The sequence below is a fragment of the Silene latifolia genome, chromosome 8 (genome assembly GCF_048544455.1).
Source record: "Silene latifolia isolate original U9 population chromosome 8, ASM4854445v1, whole genome shotgun sequence".
Classification (NCBI taxonomy): Eukaryota; Viridiplantae; Streptophyta; class Magnoliopsida; order Caryophyllales; family Caryophyllaceae; genus Silene; species Silene latifolia.
In genome coordinates, this window is record NC_133533.1 from 105,470,056 (window position 1) to 105,481,908 (window position 11,853).

Here is an 11,853-nt window from a genome sequence, read left to right on the forward strand (position 1 = left end):
ATATAGTCCCGAATCTGGGAAGGGCAGGAGTTTTGTAGAAAACTTGTTGATAGTGATTTTCCACTTTGGACAATACTCCGAAGAAGAATGGAGGAAAAAAACTTAACAAGTACATCCTTTTTAAGATCATTTTTTTTCGATTTAATAGGATGTCTATTTGCTTCGGATATAACACACTGAATCAAAATGGCTCAAGAAAAAATCTCTAGGTTTCTTTCCATACAAGCACAGATGACGCTTTTCGTTTATGAATCACTTAGAGACAGTATCTCTGTTTGGTCAATCTCGCTTTGAGTTTGTTAAACCGAATTTAAATACTTCCAAAACTCTTCCTTCGCTTATTGCTCTCACTCAGTGGCATTAATTCTTCAGTTGAATCTCTGATGTGCAGTATTTGTTATAGTTCTCTGATGTGTAAATACGTTCAGTTTTATGGTAATTGATTAAGATGGCTAATTTCATTAACTCATATGCCCAGGTTCTAGAAAAGTCCCAACTTTATAACTAAGTAGTAATCTTGGTTTTGATAGAAAAGTCCATAATTCAGGAACAGGCCACACTCTAATTTGGTACACGCAGAGAAGACTTGAACCTGAAATACTTTCTTTTCAAGCACGTGCACATACCATTAAGGCCCCGACTCTTTGTATGAGTAAATATTAGTTCCTGCAAATGCAATCCGAAGTAGATATTCATAGTATGTTACTTAGAAGTAGAACTCCAAACTCATATGCCTCGTAAAAACAGTCATTAAACAATAAGAACAAGCAAAGAAGGGACCTTGCCACAAGTCCAACACTGATAGCAAGAGTCGGAGGGGACTGATTGGTGCCTGAAGCAAAATACGAACCACCAGCGACTCCCTTATGAACTGGTAAGCCTACTCTCACCAGCACCAACACTAACCTTCTTAGACTCAATAATGGATTCTATATGCTTCCAATCCAAACCCTTATCCGTCAACAACTCTTCTCTAAGTTATTAACCTTCACCACCACCGTCATTGCACGTCAACTAGTCAGAACAAACAACATGGCGAATTCATTCCAGCAGAAGATCAATTTTAAAAACAAACCAAGTACACAATCACTTTTTAGTACAAAGATTGACATTGCTAGCACATAATTCGTCAGCAAGATTAATCAGAGGCCTTAGTTAGGTTCTCCTCAGTAAACCCATAATAGAGAATAAAACATGGCAAACTCTTTGAGAACACCTTAATTAGGCTTTCATAAAGCATGGTGAGCATATATGAGCACCAAGAACACATAATCAATACTGTCTTTTTTCTGCAAAAATTGGGCTACAACGACAACCGTAGAAATCAATTCAACCATGATTTAAACCTTAGCCATGTGTACTCTACTACCTTTTCAAACAGATCATTTAAATCGGGTATGGGTCAGGTGTCATAATGTGGATCATTCAGTATGTGTACGATAATAACTTGACCATCCTTTCTCACTTTACTTTGTGCAACTAAAAACAAAAGTTAAAACAAAGATTACTGCCCACACTAGCAACGACCCACAAACGGCGGGGAGATGGAAGTGTTCAACCTCCCTCATCACTTGCCATAATCTAAACTAATTTGGATCTTTTGTTGCTTGAAGCGAGTGACTATATGTTCCAGATTTCCACTTTTAATGTTACCCATGGTAGTATCTTCATTGAAACTGAATGCAATTACTGAAATTGAGATAAAGCCTAGTTTAGATAATGGTTGCCAAACCTAAAGATCATACTTCTATTCTACAAAAGCTTCGATATTTTCTCTTTTTCTAAAGAATCTACTTCCTTTTTTTTCTGGGTTTTTGGTTTTCATACTACTACAATTCTTGTTGCTACTGGTTTTAATGTCAGCCACTAATTCCACCACTCTCCACCCATGGCCCACCATGCTCACCTAATAACCAACGCATCCCATCCCAAGCCACCATTTATGCTGGAAACTACCAGACACTACTGCAATTATTTTCGAAAACCTACATGGGGAGGACCATTTCAGCCTCAAGCCATTCTGCCTCATAGGCTCATGAAACAATTATTTAATTACTAAAATATCATTGATCAACTCACCACGACAAGCTCTTTGTATATACTACTAAAATGATAAATGCAAGCAAAATGACCGACGGGATGCATTATGTAGGAGACAAATGCTTCAAGTAATGTTTCCGGGAAGCTAATGGGGAGAAATCATCTATTTAACACAATAATCTCTCCGCCACAATTGATCTTGTAAGAAACCATGATGTGGCAAGACACTGAGCATTCTGCAATCAAGCAACAAGGACGTCGCATTTTAAAAGCAATTATATTATATAAGTGACAACATAGATTTTTAACATTGATGTAAGAAAGAATATACAAAATATAGGCAGCATCAAATTACAAAAGAGGTGGATACATTGCAAGGAACTCACATCCAAAAACTCACCACCGGCAAGGATTTCTCAAATGCTTCATTCTCCTTCTCAGCTAACTGATTGGGATCTGTCTGGTCCAAGTTCAGTCTTCCTACCCTTGAGGACAAAGATGTGTTATTGACATACCTTGGTGGCTTATCAGTATCATACTGATTGATTCCATTTGTCAATAGCATCTATAGCCTGCGAAGAACAAGATAAGCTTCAAAAACTGTTGGAAGAACTAACTTCAACATAACCCTACTGCCTCAATGACTCCAATCCCATGTTAATGCTCACAGCCTTACCCCTTGTGTTATAGTCTGATAGACAAAAAGAGGTTGTTTCCGAGTGACTCATAATAAAAATTGGCAGTGAAATGCACTAACATCCTAGTATTCTACTACTACAAAATCTGAAAGGCATAGATACTCGGTTAGTCATTATGCTTTACTAAAATAGATATTTGGAGGAAAAATGTGACAAATTATGCAGTAATCATGATTCTACGGGAGATAAAGTTTAGTAAATGGAAATACAGAACCATCTCTGCTGCTCATGATAGCGGGTCATGGTGCAAGTAGCCAATTATTATAACCAACCTTCTTACAAGTAAAAAAAATCACATTTGAGTCAATTAACAAGAACAATCTATTGTGTATGAAAAGGAAAGAATAAGCAAACATCATTGGCTCCAAATCTCACAAGCCCCTAATTTTTAACTGTCAGAGTCTAAGAGAACGAAAAGTCGAAAAATGTCAATCACAGTAAGAATTAGGAAGCCATAAGGCACGGGAATAAGAAAATCCAATAACAAAGAGAGGGGGGGGGGGGGGGGAGCAAAGCTCCATGAAGTTCCTATGGACTGCAATAAACAGCCTAAATACGTACGGGTGAGCTAATTCCAGCTTCAACTCATTGGCAATCATCTCCATTCCAAAATGATACACAAAACAATTCCAATAACAAATTTTGAGATCACACCACAAACAAACAATAACATTAAACCAGAGGTGGGACAAGGGGGTCAAATGTACACAAACTCACCCTTGTGTTCATAACAAACAAGGACTGTTTTCAAATAACATCACAAACAACAGTACATAAATTCAAACTCAAATTACAGACATTCTTTACAGGAGCTTCCTAGAGAACGCCCGTATCAATAAAAAGAACAGATTATTTCAATACTTCTTAGCTACTTCTTGTTGTGTTACAAGCACAGACACTATGAAAAATTATAGCTAAACGTAATCTAGTTCAATACAAAACTCGCTAAGAATATGATGCAACTGTTCAATCGAAAGATTGATAGGTAGCAAAACGAGAATCTGTAGTGAATGGGGTGGAGAAATTCACCTAAGATTCAAGCTAAAAGGACAAAATAAAATAGAGGAAGGAGATGAAGGATAAATGGAAGTGATAGACTGATAGCCATATTAGCCAATGGCTTTTTCATTCAATAATTTCTGGATGATTACACTATGTGAAGACTATATAGCCAATTAGAGGAATAAACAAAATATAGGCTAAAATTACAACACTACCCTTCATAATATTTTTGGTGCATATTAATACCCGCCTCTTGAAATGATCCTTGTCCTCAAGGATCAAAGACAAGTATTATATGAAGCAAGGCATAATATAGCACTTTCAGGTTGCAAATCTGTCACAAAGCATCAACAATTTGCATATCAGTCCTCTTGGATCAAAGACATAAACCTGGTAGTTGTCATATCTCTTGACCAACTTCCATAAAGCTTTTCAAGGTCATCATCCACAAGTCATTATAATCCACCCGAGTCAAATATAGAGCAAATCCTCATACTCATAAGAATGTTGCGGTTATGTATGTGAGATGATTCCTAGCACGGTTAAGAGTATACATTGTCCACAATATAGCTAAAACTCCATCATTTCTCCTAACCTCAAAATCACCCGTGTCCTCATTGAGGCTAAGATCAAACTTGCAAGTATAGCGCATGGTCTGAAGGGAAATAATGTAAATGTTGTAGTACGTAATTCATCTAATACAAAACTCACAACACTAAACAACAAAGAATAGGGCAAGTACTGAGTCGAGTTCCCATCGATATCACAGGCCAAGTAGAAACCACCCGGATCAAAAACGCAAGTAAGGAGCACAACACTTGTAATGTAGTCGGACCATGAGGTGAGGGATTGAATAATTCCCAAGTACTTTTGCTATTATTAGCTTCCTCATCCCTAAAATCACCCTTGTCCTCAAGGATGTAGGTGAAGAACAAACTAGATATATCGCTTACAGAATTCCAGGATCATATGGCATAAAAATCCAAATAGTACAAAGGTCAACACATGCTCAAATATTGCAACTTGAATACCATTTACCAATGCCACTCCAATAGACTACTACCAAAAGTAATGAACAGCATGAACCAGCACTTCATCAATATTAACTCCATAAGCACACCTCTACAATACCAAGGATCATTTTTATATGCTTGAGCTCATAAACCAATCCATATCGCTCAATAGAGGCGACACTACATTTTCAATAAACGCCATGGAGTGAAATGTATTTAACATGATAAAAGAAGCAAATCTCACCTAAAAACATGGACCATCAGAGTACAAATTTTCATCATACAACCCATCAGAATCACTAGTTATCTGGTCGGGAAGTTGACAGCTAACAAAGAGTAAAGCCAAGAGTGTGGAAAAACGCTCTCTGTTCGTGAATCGAGCATTCCAAAACCGCATTCATTTCATCATAAACACAACAATTGGGGGGCTTCTGAGGACATTTCAGTGCTAAATTCCGCTCTTTCCTTTAAAAATCGAAGAACCTCTTGCAGTTGGTCACTTTCAGGCGTTGTCATTCTCACAAGCCTTGATTTCATCATTTTCGTACATAATTGCATTCTCATCGACCAATGATACATTTTGATTCTGGTTTGCGCACAAAATTGGTTGGGATGTTTCATCGAACACCTTGTGTGCGACATTCCAGTTGCATATTTTTTCCACTGAAAGCCCCAAATTGTTCATTGAAGTGAAGCGATCATATATAATGAACAGACCAGGTGCATTTTGATTTTTGAACTGCAGAAGAATCCTCTGCTCTGCATCTGGTATTCTAAAAAGGGAAAAGACTCCAGCTCTCCATTTTTCTATTTTCACCCCATCTTATCTTTATTAATTCAGAAGACAATACTCGATCCAGGGCGTGTCACGTCATTAATTCAACTTTTATTTGTTTATAAAAATACATGTTATGGTGGGACCCGTTAGTGTGCAATGTATTTATTTCTTCGAGAATTAAATTTATACAAACATGCGACAAATTAAAATCTTAACAAATACTATGAAATAATACTATGAAATAATTTTATACATTCGGAATAAATGAAATTAATGGCATATAAGTGGAATGAATTACAAATCGGAATAAATGAAACTAATTACAAATAAATGAATTACATAATTAAAAAAAAAATATAATAAAAATAAAATTACATAATTACGAGAAGGAATCACATTTAATTACGGGATTGAATTACATATAATGCGAATAAATTACATGCATAATTTTTAAAAATTAGATAGTACCATATATTTTTTAAAAAAATATCTTTTGTTATTTTCTCTTAAACCATTGCATGTGAACACATCTATCTATCTATATTAATAAATGAAGCTTTTTTCGAGCGTTTATAGAGTCTCCAACTTTTGCGAAACACTTTAGTGAAATAAATAATGTTAAATAACTATAACTATTAAAAAAAATTAAATATTTATCCTACGGTTTCTAAGAGTCGCATTAATTGAACTCATATGATAAGAATTATACTGTAATAAGGAGTCTTAACAATCTAATGTCTACCATATATAATCACATCGGACGTATGATGTAAGCAGTTAGCTAGGTCCTTTCACCTATAAAGTATTGATAAAATAAAAGATAATGATGAAAACCTATTTTGATCTTTATCATAGAGTTTGCATCCGATTAAGATATATCACATTACTTATGTATAAAAGTTTGCGTTTAATTCTTATTCTTCATTAACTCTCATAGTCAACTTAATTATCATGTTATTTCTCTCCTCCCATCTTGATAATCATGCTTATTGATATTGTTAATTTGATACATACACGTTTTTTTTTTCCTATAGTCAAGTAGTCAACCTAATTATATAATTTGTCACTAATTTCCTTTTGCTTTATACATTCTATTAATTGATTGATTTATAACTAGTGTAGGTCCCGTGCTATAGCACAATACTTTTTAGATTTATTTTATAAAGAGATATTATCAATTAAATTATTTGCATAAATAAAGTATACTTTTAATTTAATGTTATAATCTACTAAATATAACATTAATAAGAGGTTGAAAAAAGAGTTTACTACCATAAGAAAACATTTTAACTTAAGTTATTTTTTTACTATTAAAAATAACATAATAATTTTATACCGTTACATGCAACTAATTTATGACATTAATAGTACAATTATTAAGTTAGTTGTATAATTTTATTAAAACGCGTATTGACCTTAAAACGAAAAGCAGTAAAAACTATTCCTTGCGTCGAAAAAGACAATTTACGAATTATTAAAATAATGTTTTCACTTTTTTATTTCTAATAGAAAATACATAAGTGTCTTTACATCCTTCAAAAAATAGTCCATATTACTAAGACAAAAATTTACATAATAAATAACTAATGATTTCTTACAAAAGAGGTAACATATAAATATAATATAAATTTAAATTTATACGAAATCAAGTTCACTCATGTAGCTTATAATATGACATGTAGCTTATAATATGACATGTAGAGTCCAAAATTATGGGCTATTAATAACTTTTACTTTGATAGATGAGATAGAAAAAGTGGGCTACGTATAAGGTCCACAATTTACAATCCATTAAATCTTGTTGTGTTAATAGTATCCAGAAAAATAGGCCCAATTAAGAAGTTTCTTTAGGCGGGAAAACTAAGAGAATTTTTATTCTATTAGTAGTAGGGGGGATTTTCTTACTAAATTAATTGTATAAATTAACTATACTTGGAGTTTAATGTTATAATGTACGGAGTACTAAATATAATCTTAGTAAGGGGTAGAAAACGAAAGTTTTAAGTTATTTTTGTCTGAAACTGTTTTTACTTTACTGTTAAAAATAACACTGTAATGTTATATCGTTATAGGATATGACATAAAATAAAATTAAGTGATGTAAGATCTAATTAAAATGCGTATTACCTTATAACGAAAACAAGTAAAAACAGTATACTACGCATTTAAAAGACAGTTTACAAATAATTAACTAATATTTTTTATTTTATTTTTTTATTTATAATAAAGAAGATACATAAAAATTTGTTACGTCAATTAGAAAACCATATTTAGAGTCTAACTGATGAAGGATAATACTATAAAAAGAAGATTTGCGTAATTTTAGAGTGTAACTGATGAAGGATAACATTTATGAAAATGATTGTATACTAATAAATTAGGGATAATAATTGTTTCTTGTAAAAGAGGTAAATATAAATGTAATATTGTTACCATATATAGTTTTGAGAGTTATTTTCTTAGGCGGGAAAACTACTAAGAGTTTTTATTCTCTTAGTAGTAGGGGAGATATTTTCAGGAATATAATACACAAGATTACTCATTTGATGAAGTCATCAACAATGACAGTAATTTGTTTGTAAGTTTGGCAATTCTAATTCATTCATTCATTTATTGCTGACAATAAAAGTATTTTTTTATGTAAATCGACCATCTTAATTACCGTGTGAGGCCATCTCACATAATAATTATGATATGAAATAAAGGACAACCCAATTGAATCTTCTCCTGATCAAATTTAAATGGAGACAATCGAAGTGTCGAACAATCAAGGACAAGAAGGGAAGTAGATCCACTTCTACCACCATCATAAGAATGAGGGTTTTATTTAATAATAAAAAAGGGCAGTGGATACAAGAGTATCAAGATGGGAGGAGAGAATATTAGAATTTTCAAAGGAGTGGAACATGATCATGTCTATGTTGTTAAGGAAATTCAATTCATATCAAGTGTTCAAATTCTACACAAGACTAGAAGTGCATTACATCAGAATGTACTTAATTATTTGATATCTCCATAATGGATGGATTAGAAGGGATTTTCGTGGGGAAAAAAAAAGAGTATTAAGATTTACCTTTCATGAATTTTCATATTTGGGAATATCGTACACAAGAATGTGAAAATTGACTATATTTGGGAATATCATATTTTGAAAACTCGTGCAGTTAAATACACTATAGATTTAGATTAGAAAGTAAGGAGCATACGTTTATATTGTAAGTACGCACAGATTGTTAATTCTATCATGTGCAAGTTAGTTCTTACTTTTTAAAATTGATTAAATTTAACCGGAAAGGAATAAACGAAAATTATAGCATACTAATTTCATACAACTACTAATTATGCGTAGATTTTAGATCATAAGTTTCGACTATCAATAAAGGTAAAATAATAAATTAAATTGATTGGGAAGAGAATCTAATCTACTTGAGGATGATTAGGTATCAAAGCCTACATAAAGTCTCATGTAAAACCGTTTCACGTATAAAACCAATAAATCAAACATAATATGGGTAGTTACGTTATCAAACATAATATGGATAGTTACTTTAGGGATATTTAAGCCAATTGATTAGTAGTTTTACATTAATACTTATGTAAAACTGTCTTATACAAGTATTGTTGCAAAGGCCAAATTAGTAGTGTAGTGTATTTACATCATTAACAATAAAATTAGGTTTGATGGTAGATTTTTAAGTTATCATTCTATCTAAGGTATTTGTTGCAAGAATTGTTACTACGTAAGCTTTATAGTGTGTCTTTAATAAGCTAATATAAATATAGTGTGTCTGTATGAAGTTAATATAAATCCAAAGGTACATATGATTTTGATTGTTAGAAAACTAAATTAAGAATTGAGAAAGAGTTCAACAAAATTATCTGCCTCATCTTTACTTAAATCCTATATGTGAATAAAATTGGAAATTTATTGACAAGCAAATCAAAGAGTAAAAATTTGTTAGTACAAAGCAAGTGTATATAAAAACATCATTAGTCCGTAGTATAATTTAGATTTAGTTTTAGGCCTGTTTATTTGTTTTGAAGCTCGTCCTCAATTTTTTTCAAAGTGGTTCTTATGGGTGAGTTAATCACTTAAGTTCATCAATTAAATTCGAAATATAGCTTAAAGTAATAAATAGCTTAAAATACTTTGATATACTTTATTTAATGTATAGATAGTTCATGTTTTGCAAAAGACTTTCGAGCGATGTGAAGTCAAAGTTTTTAAAATTACATTAGAGGTAAAATAGGAGTAAAATTAAGAGATTATATAATATAATATAGAATAGATTTCAATTAGAAGACACTCAACAAGCTATCAAGTAACAAATTCGTCAAAAATGTGAGTTCATACTAATAATGGACTTATAGTACTTATAATTAAGGTGTAAAATTAGTCTTAATTATTCAAGTGCTGTCAGTGTAATATATTAGGGTGCGGTAATTTGGTTAATTTGGAGTTGGGGTTCGCATCAAGCCTCTTTGTAGACGGGACATGAAATTTATAATGGTTATTTTATAACTCGACGTTCGATGTGTTTTCGAATGTATGTAAACTAACAACTTTAATGACGTTTTTGTAGGAAAGCACAATTAGATCAACTCACGATGATTGGAGCATGGAAAAGATGTTAATATTGAATTGTTGATGATACGATGGTGGTACGACTGGCACCTTAACGTGGAATTGTTCCTTCCTATTTCGATGTTCAAACCAGTCTAATGCATCCACGCGTATCCTTCATCCTATTTTAATTATCTCCTCTCCTCTAATTCTTTTTTATTCAATGAATTAAGTAGGTTTTATCACTTTTTCATTAATCCTTCTAAAATTGAAAGGAGCAATATTGGTCGCTCAGTACTATTGGATTATATATCATATAAAATTAAAAAAATGGCCCGTGCATTGATTATTTTAGTTATTCCATAATGTGACGTTCAACGGTGGTTCACGACACAGAATATTACAACTAGGCTCGTGCATCGCACGGACATTAAATCTAGTATGTGTAATAAGTTTAAACATTAATTATGTAGATCGCTGATTTAGACCGACTAGATAAATACAATAGAAATGCAAAAAAAAAAATACATCCAAAAAACATTAATACCGGCCCAAATACATACCCGTGCAATTTTACACGGGTTTAAAACTAGTTTCTCTATTATATGTGAGGTAAAAATGGGGTGAAAATAGAAAAATGGAAGGAGTATTTCATTACGGAATTACTTTTTTCACATACGAATTTTACTCATTCATATACATTTTTTCATAAATTTTCGTATCCTACCCTTTTCCAAAACCTAATCAAAAGTCAAAACAACAATCTTTCTCTAATATTGAATCTAATTACTTTAAAACTTAAACGATAGATTATAATTCTCTAATTAGTGAAGTAATGTAGTTTATTAGCGATAATTAATACGTTTTATTGACAATGTTAAGTTTAATTTTCATTAAAATTAATATGGGTATGTGTGGTTGTTAAGGGGGTGGTCGGCGTTGGGTTTGTGGGGTTGGTCGGCGTCGGGTTTGAGGGATGGGGGGGTCGGCATCGGGTTTGTGGGCTGAGGTTGTCAGATGGGAAGGGGAGTTGAACGGAGGTCTGGAGTTGTCAAATCGGACCGGTTGTCGACGGTGGGTAAGGGGGTTATCGGTTGGAGGTTGTTGGTGTTGTGAACGGAGGTCAGGTGGTGATGGGGGTTGTCGACGTCGGGTTTAACGAATGCTGCCATGCGTGTAAGTTGTAACATGTTATTGTTTTGTTTTGATTTTGATTTTGATTTTTTCTTTTTTTTTTATATATATTATTTAGTTTCTTCTTATTTAAATTATATACTCCGTCAACAAGAGCGGAGTTGGTGAAGGGAGATGAAAGAAGCAAGACAAAAATTAATTGGGTGAGTGATGAAAAAAATGATAAGGGTAATATGGTAAAAGTCGTATGTGAAAAGTATGTCCCATTACTTCCAATATGTGTGTAAAGATGTTGGGCTATTGGAGTGGGTTAGGGCTTGGGGGTGAAGAAGCATGACATTTTTATGGTGGAATGTTGGGCTTTGTGGGACACAGAAATAAGTCTATTTTCGATGCTAGGAATGTGGATCATGGGAGTGTCATTCGGCGTGCTATGGATGTTGTGGAGGCCGAAGAGTGGCGAATGGCGGTGATAGAGGATGAGCTACACCCCTGGTGGATTATGTGAAGGTTAATGTGAATACGGGAGTCAAAGAGGGTGAGGGTGTGAGTTTGGGAATGGTCTATCATGATAAGAGGGGAAAGGTGTTATGGGGCAGGTCAATTGTACATGATCAGAGTTGG

At 33.1% G+C, this 11,853-nt stretch overlaps 1 long non-coding RNA gene across 1 annotated transcript; it reads right to left on the reverse strand.

The window, feature by feature from the left end:
- Positions 1 to 384: 384 nt before the first annotated feature.
- LOC141597185 (uncharacterized) lies at positions 385 to 5,586 on the reverse strand. Its single transcript, XR_012522718.1, has 4 exons — positions 3,768 to 5,586; positions 2,427 to 2,612; positions 781 to 2,276; positions 385 to 666 (listed from the first exon to the last, which is right to left on the reverse strand). It is a non-coding gene; the product is annotated as an uncharacterized LOC141597185 (long non-coding RNA).
- Positions 5,587 to 11,853: the final 6,267 nt, after the last annotated feature.